This window comes from Eumetopias jubatus, unplaced genomic scaffold, assembly GCF_037043125.1.
Source record: "Eumetopias jubatus isolate StellerSeaLion01/CBP00866 unplaced genomic scaffold, mEumJub1_p1.0 scaffold_11, whole genome shotgun sequence".
In the NCBI taxonomy this organism is placed as follows: domain Eukaryota; kingdom Metazoa; phylum Chordata; class Mammalia; order Carnivora; family Otariidae; genus Eumetopias; species Eumetopias jubatus.
Genome location: NW_028274817.1, coordinates 12,942,682 through 12,950,953, shown reverse-complemented (window position 1 = coordinate 12,950,953; position 8,272 = coordinate 12,942,682). Strand labels below are relative to the sequence as shown.

General features: G+C 41.9%; 1 pseudogene; it reads right to left on the bottom strand.

The window, feature by feature from the left end:
• Window positions 1-868: 868 nt before the first annotated feature.
• Window positions 869-1,469, bottom strand: LOC114224603 (large ribosomal subunit protein uL11-like; annotated as a pseudogene).
• Window positions 1,470-8,272: the final 6,803 nt, after the last annotated feature.

Below are 8,272 nucleotides of genomic sequence, written 5' to 3'. Positions count from 1 at the left end.
ATTCAAATAATTTTGAGATTAGTTTTCAGCCTCGGGGGATTCTACACTTAATTAATACTTTTATATCAACCTAGATGATATGTTAAATTCATTGAAAAACTGCTTCATTGTGAGCTACGAGATCTCGGTCTTGGGCCCTCCATCACCATAAAACAGATTGGTTGACTTGAACAAGTCAGTCAACTATTTTAGACTTCCAGTTTCCTTATGGATAAACATGAGAGCATTAAGCTGGATAATATCTATGTTTTCCTCTACGATTCAGTGAGTCTATGTGAATTTCACATCCCGCAGATCTATCGTGTCTCTCCAGTTCTCAGGTCCAATCAGTCACCACGTTCTGCTGACTCTCTCCTAAATATTACTTGACTTTATCCATGCTCTTCCGTCCCAGCTCTCATTCCCCTTGTTGAGAGCCTCAGTATCTTTCATCAGCCTCCTAACCAGTTTCTTTGACTCCTTCCATTATCTCTTCTTTAATGGTGTCAGGGTGATTTTTCTAAAACACTAATTTGATCATACTACTGTCTTGGTTATACCCTTCCGTGGTTGCTTTCTCGCTGTAGCATAAAGCATGGCTTGCATGATCTGACTCCCCACTTCTTTCTCCTCTTTCCTCTTCATTTTCAATGATTACACCAATCTGTTCTTGTCACTCCCATGCTTCAAAACTACAGGGATTGTGTCAATATTCCTAGTGCCTAGTCCAGGGCCTGGCGTGTAGTAGGTGCTCAGTAAAAGTATGTTGAATGAATTCAGTTATAAACTTGCCTATACATGTGGTCTCTCTGCTTAGCCAATTCTTGAGAGTCTTTTGAAGTCAATTATATATATATATATTTTGTTTTGTTTTGTTTTGTTTTGGTTGTCAAATGATCCTTTATTGAAACATTTTCCTTTGTAGTTAACTAGCCGGGCATTCCAGCACACCACTGTTGATGTCATCTATGATGTCATGAGGGCGGCGGCCATCTACATTGCAGCCCACAGACTGGGCAGTCCCCAGGATCTCTCTAATGGTTCCAGAGAGAGTTCTCTGGCTAAAGATCGGTGTCGCATCTGTCGGGCAATATTGACAATCTCATCAAAAGTGATATTTCCACTGTGCTTAATGTTTTTCTGCTTCTTTCTGTCTCTTGGTGGTTCCTTGAGGGCTTTGATAATTAGGGCAGAGGCAGAAGGTACCACTTCAACCTGGGCCTGTCTGTTCTGAATGGTCAGTTTCACCGTAATCCTTAGACCCTTCCAATCACCGGTTGCCTTGGCGATGTCATCACCAACCTTTTTTGGAGACAGACCCAGTGGACCTATGTTCGGGACCAGGGCAGACGTGGCACCGACTTCACCACCGGTGCACCTCAGGTACACGACTTTGATCTCGTTGGGGTCGAACTTAGGCGGCATGGCGGAGGTGGCTGGTGTCGGATGAACCCGGATTCGGGACGACCGAAGAAAGTTGCACCTTTGCCTCCCCGAGCCGAAAGCCAAAAGAATTATATATATATTTTTTATTTTATTATGTTATATTAATCACCGTCCATTATGTCATTAGTTTTTGATGTAGTGTTCCACGATTCCTTGTTTGCGTATCACACCCAGTGCTCCATGCAGTACGTGCCCTCCTTAATACCCATCACCGGCTAACCCATCCCCCAACGCCCCTCCCCTCTAGAACCCTCGGTAAACGTGGCAGGTGCCCAACAACTAAACGACTGAATAAATGAATGAATGAAAGAACGGCACAAAAAGAGGATGCGATTATATTAATAAACACCTCTTTACATCACACTGGCTGCTACTTCTGCCAACATGGAAAGTTGAAGCCCATATTTAAAGAAGAAAGAGATTTTACCCTAATAGCAAGTGTCCAGAAGAATGGGTTCTTCCACTCTTAGAACTCTGACTTCAGCCCATTGACCTGCTAAGGTGCTAATGGAAGATGCAAGTACTGACTACCGTCGGAGACTTCATCCTCAGAATGGGGACAGGAAACAGCCCTCCTTCAGAGGAGGAGACAGCTGGAACTGTTGGAATGGTGCAGGAACTTTGGAAAAGGACAAATAATGAGAAACCATCAAGCAGCAAAAGCCGAGCACCAGTTTCCATTGTGTGATTGTGTTGATTTTTGAAAATGAGAAGGTATTTATTTTACATGCTATGGTAATTAAACAAACAAAAACCTATATGACCAAAAAGTGAAGATTGATACATGCATTCAGTGAGAGCAGGGAAAATTACACTCACGGAGGAAAAGATTCCATATGTTCTCCAATACCTAGGCACAACTGGGTGCCGCTTTAATGACTTTCCAAATGCACCCCGTTGCTCTTAGGTATTGAAGAACATATGGCACGTTTCCCCTTTAACTGTGAATTTCCTTGCTTTTGTCAGTTGGTGTCTCAAGCTTAATGTATTTTAATGCAGCTTTTGTGGGTGTGAATACAGTCCGAAGTTGTTATTAGAGAGGCCATGTTAATAGTATACGCAGATGTTATCTCTTAGTCTTCCCCAAATATGCTGTGAAAATCTACATACACGGGTCTAACTTTGAAATTGTTAATAAAGGCCCTTCGAGAGTTTCCAAACCGTTCTTCTCGGCTCCAAACTTAGCATGGATGATAAATGACCATTTAGTTGCCAATATAGCACAATATTTCAATTTCCTGCCTTCCCAAAGGTATTTGAAAGGTTGTACGAAGTTCATACTCACAGTATGTGTTGTCTACAATGCCGTGATCTCCGACTGGCTAACCTTAACCAAAACCTTTTCAATTAACTCAACACATTCCTGGAGAAAACCAGCCCACTCTAGGTTCTGTATAAATATGTCTTTATTGATTTTCTTGGCAAAGACTCCCTAAATTATGGTGAAATCTGTTCTTTCAGATAATGTAGAAAAGGGAACATTGTCCGTGTAAGACAAACACTAAATGAACAGAAAGACGATCAACATTTTATCTACAGGAAGTCACAGATTTAACTGTCTGTATTTTGTTGCATGCACAGCCTCTGAGAATGTTAAAGAAAATCTGTAGGAAAGGATAAAAAAAAGTCCTCATTCATCGTCCTGCCACCCCCTGCAAATCAAATTGTTTTCATTTTTTCCTCATTCCCTTCCAGTCCCTGTCCATAGCATGCATAATTTTTACATAATTACACTTCCAGTGTAGAAGCAATTTTGTAATCTGCTTTTTTTTTTTTCTATTTAAGATTACAGCAATTGGATTCTAAGGAAAGCTATATAGCACATTCTCATGGACAAATAGAGCAGAACCCAGAGTGAAAACTGAAACTCATGTACTGAGATTTGCCAGACAGCTAAAGCCCAGCATTTCAAAGTACGGAAAAGTCCCTGACTAGACTAGGTTGGCTCATTGTTTGCTTCTGAATCCTCACTGTAAGCAAGGGAGCCCGAAGACTGCTGCTTGTGAGTGTCCCATTATTCAGAGTGCCAGGCCGCCCAGAGAAAGGAGCCCAGTGCGGGCCAGTGGATAACTCCATTTGGGACTTAATACCATCCAAATAACAGAAACAAGGCTGATTTCTACTGAGCCTCCATTAGGCAGACTGCAGAATGAGCATTTCTGAAATGCATGACTTCTTGGGAAGCTATCCTTTCTGTTGCCTGAGGACCTTAAACTTGCTCCATAGAGACTAAATCTGTGAGACTAAGGCTCATTTTAAGGGCGATGACTAGCAACGAGCACACCGATGAGTGTTGCAGGTAGAAATTATGACCAGACAGTTACTAGAGTGACAGAATTCCCATGTAAAGATTCATACATACATTAATGGGTCGAGCACTTCTTTTAAAAGTACATAGATATGTGAGTTTAAACATGTGTTTCAGTCAAAATCCAAGCTCTGTTTAATATTTAATCCAAGCAGCAGTTCACTGGAGGAAGAATAAGAAATTTCTAATACTATTTTCACAAAATCGGCAGTGTTAGAGAAATAATGAAAATCCAGGTTTGTGGGTTTGCTGAGTCCATGTCCTTGGGGCAGTTTTCAGTTTTCTCTGCTTCTCCTTTGTAAGATTTAGCAGCAAACAGCCCCTTCTGGATAATGCTGTGTCCCTTCAGCTAACTATGATGTTAGCCAGAATGCAGACGGCAGCTGCTGTGCTATGTTTTTTACCAGTGTCTGGAATAGCAGATTCGGTCGTCTTTGCTTAACCAAGAAATATGTCTCATGTGCTATATGGTTTTCTCCAATTTTGATTGAAAGTCTAACTTTCTGTACTCCAGACTTATGAGCTGAGGCTAACTCGCGAGGCTCTTGTTTTGCTGAAATCATGACAGACTGAAATGTACATTAGAATTGGTGAAACTTTCAGAGAAGATGGAATAACCCTATTTAGGACATAATACTGTAGAGTTCTTAAGCTTCTCCTCCCCAAGTAGCCCTAACAACAGAACAGTGTGAACTCTCCAGGGGCCCTGGAGCATTCTGTCACATGCGTGAAATTTCTTTGAAGATTCTGTTTTTTACCTTAAAATATCATAGGTTTTTGCATACTACTTCAGGATATATTTGTGTTTGTTTTGACTTTTCAAAATAAATTGTCAGGTAAATTATGTAACTTTTCCTTCCAGGTCTTTAAGGAAAATAGGTGTTCCAGAAAGATGTCATGTTATTCCATGGGTTACACTGGTTGTGTGTGCCTATTGAAAAAGTGTGACATAGTGGTTTTGAGATTTTATTTTTCAACTCTTCAGACATGCTTTAGAATTAATTAAATACCAGAGAACATGAAATACCTGGAGGCTTTTACCACTGAACTTCAGCCTGCCAGATTACTAATATGAGATAATGCATGTAAAAATGCCTTGAAACAGTCCTTGTGCTACACTTGTGTTAGGTTCTGGCATTTGCTAATTTCTTCTTCCTTTCTGCAGAGGTGCACTTCAAGCTTCTCCAACTACCTCGCTTACTCTGGTGAAGTTTTCATGTTAGAGTTTTAGAATGTGCTTTGGAGTGAGACAGACCCAGATTTAAATCACACCTCTGTCGTTTAATAGCCTTGTCACTTACCTTCTCCGACACTCAGTTTCCTCATCATATCCATTTCCAGGGGTTGTTGGGGGATTACATTCGGTGCTGTATATTAAGCACCTAGCTCATAGAAGGTACCCTAATAAGGCTAGTTCCTCTTCCTGTGTACTTCATCGTCGGCTAGTACATCTGGGCTGAATTCTGTAGCTGGTCTTCCTTTTTTCAAAGATTTTATTTATTTATTCATGAGAGAGAGAGAGGCAGAGGGAGAAGCAGGCTTCCTGTGGAGCAGGGAGCCCGATGCAGGACTTGATCCTCGGACCCTGGGATCACGACTGGAGCCGAAGGCAGATGCTTAACCAACTGAGCCACCCAGGTGCCCATGCCTCTGCTACTTCTTAACTGTGAGACCTTTGGCAATTAAAACTTTTCCAGCCTCTGTTTTCTCATCTGTAGAATGGAGACACTGGTACCTCACTCATAGGATTCTAGTAAAGGTGAAACTAAATAATGGTCAAGAAATGCTTAGCATAATTCTTGGCACATAGTGAATTATTTTTCAGATATTAATATTATTACTGGATGAATTTTAGGAAAAGAAGGGTAAGAGAAGCAGGTATTCACTTATAATTATTTTGGCAATCCAGGCATTACTCCCTTTTGCTTGAATTATCCTTATGTGCCTGTATATGTGGTCTCTCTGCTTAGCCAATTCTTGAGAGTCTTTTGAAGTCTAGCCTAGGTTTCATTCTCTATGAGGTCTTCTAGAAATAATTAGCCTCATCAGTCTCTCCCTTCTCTGCATGCCCCTAGAATTGGCATTGTCTAAAGCATGGAACTATGCACTTCTAAAGTCTTTGGTGCAGTATTAGCTAGTGCAGTGGACTGAGTGTTTGTGTCTCTTTAAAGTTCATAAAGTTCGTTATGTTGAAACTTAATCCCTAATGTGTTGGTGTTTGGGGATGGGAGCTTTTGGGAGGTGATTAGATCATGAGTGTGGAGCCTCCATGAATGGGATTAAGCGTCTTCTAAGAGAGGTCCCAGGGAGCTTCCTCTCTAATTCAGCCACGTGAGGACACAGAAGTCTGCCCTCCCCAGAACTTGACCATGCTGGAACCCCGATCTTAGACTTCTGGCCTCCAGAACTGTGAGAAATTGATATCTGTTGTTTATAAGCACCCCTCCGCCCACCCCCGTCTATGGCACTTTGTTATAGTGGCTCAAACTAAGACAGCTAGATTGTAAACTTCTTGAGGACGATGGTTAATTCCCCACAACGACTGGTAGAGGGCTAAGAAAGCGCAACAATAGTTGCCTAATAAATGTTTGTAGATTCATTTTCCTGGGTCATTAGTAGGAAAAGCCAATAAAATTGCTGGGGAATAGTACCATATATGGTGTAACTCTTCATTTTTCAAAGCCCCTTCCCAAGTATAATAATATGAAAACCTCATGACCCCCTGTGAGGAAGACACAGAACAGTGAGAAAGGGCTCTCCTGTTTTCCTTCCATTCTTGTTATGCTGTCTAGTAGAAGAGGTCTGTATTTCCAACTTTCTGTGCTAAAATTTCCCTAGGACTAGATCTAGCCTTAACTAAGCAAGCAGAGAAGACTTTGATCCTACAGTCTTTAATTAGCATAATATGCAAAAGTGCAGGGTGTACTTGAAGTAGTCTGAAGCAAAAGGTCCATTGAAGTACCTTGGACAATGACTCTGAGCCTCAATATCTCTTGCACAATGGATCAGGTTTTTAAGGGTTCTGCTCCTCTGTGACTTAGACAGTATGGTAGTTAGGATAATGCTAGCTGCTGTAACCAATGAACCTCAAAATTCAGCGCCTTAACACAGTGGAAGTTTATTTACTAGTTACATAGTGGTCCAAAATGGGTGTTTCTAGTCAGTGGCGGTAGTAACAGGGCTCGTCTCTGTGTAGACATTTAGGGATCCAGGGCTGGTGGAGGTTCTGACATCTTCAACTTGGGGCATCCAAGGTTGCCCTGGGTGTCAACATCTAGCAGGTGGGAGGGGAAAGCATAGAAGATTGTGCATAGAAGGGCCAAACCTGGAAGTGTTGCACATAACTTTTGTCCCCTTTTCATTAGCCAGATATAACCACTATTAACTGCAAGGGATGTTGGGATATGTAGTCTAGCTGGGTGCCAGGAAAAAGAGAACACGCATATTGATGAAGTAGTCTTCCCCACAGATAAAAATAACAATTTTTTGAAGATTTATTTATTTGAGAGAGAGAGAGAGAGTGTATGGGGGGGGCAGAGAGAGAGGCAGAGAGAGAATCTCAAGCAGACTTCCTGCTGAGCATGGAGCCCCAGGTGGGGGCTCAATGTCATGACCCTGAGATCATGACCAGAGCCAAAATTGAGTCAGACCCTTAACTGACTGAGCCACCCAGGTGCCCCCAAAATAACAATAATTTTAATATCTTGGGACACTTCTCCTGTGCCAGGTTCTGTGCTATGTGTATTTATATGCATTATCTCATTTAAGCCTTGCCACACTAATGAGGTGGGCACTATTTTTTAGCCCTATTTTCCAGATGAGGAAACTGAGATTCAAATCATTCAGTAAGCACCTTCTAAAGCTGTGCTTTGAACCTGGGTCTATTTGACCCTGGAGCTGGACCTCTTAACCTCTCTACTTTGATAACTGTCCTATATGATTATTCTATTTTAGAATATATTCTATTGGATTCTAACCTAATGGAAAGACAGATCATTTAGTAGAGGGCTTTCTTTAGTTCTTTGGGTATTTATATCATGTTATAACTGGCCAGCTTCCCAGTCATATTTCAGCTCTCCACAGGTGAGCCTTCAGAAAGTGTCCATAGATGAAATATACTGCTTCAAACAGATTCTTATCCACAGTTTCTCTTGGAACATTGTCCACATGGAGTATCTGGAGTGTTTATGAACCTAGGGGATGATGATTGAAAATGAGGTTGGAAGACTCCCCAGCTACCTCTCTGATGAGGTTTCTGGTTCCCTTTGAGTCATATGGGACACAAATAGAACTGCGCTCTTGTGGTATTGAGAAAGTTGTGCTTTGGGGCTTGGCTATCATCAGATAGGCCAGGAAAGGAAACATTTGGGAATGCAAATTAGCAGGGCTGTAAAGACAGCAGACTGCTGGAGGTCAGGAGCAGGCTTCAGCAGACTCCCTGAGGTCAGGAGCAGGGTTCGTGGGGCAGGAGGGCACACCTGGAGATGGCAGAGACCTGGTTAGGGCAATAGCTCTGTTCTGTGTGTGGGGAGGGCTGTG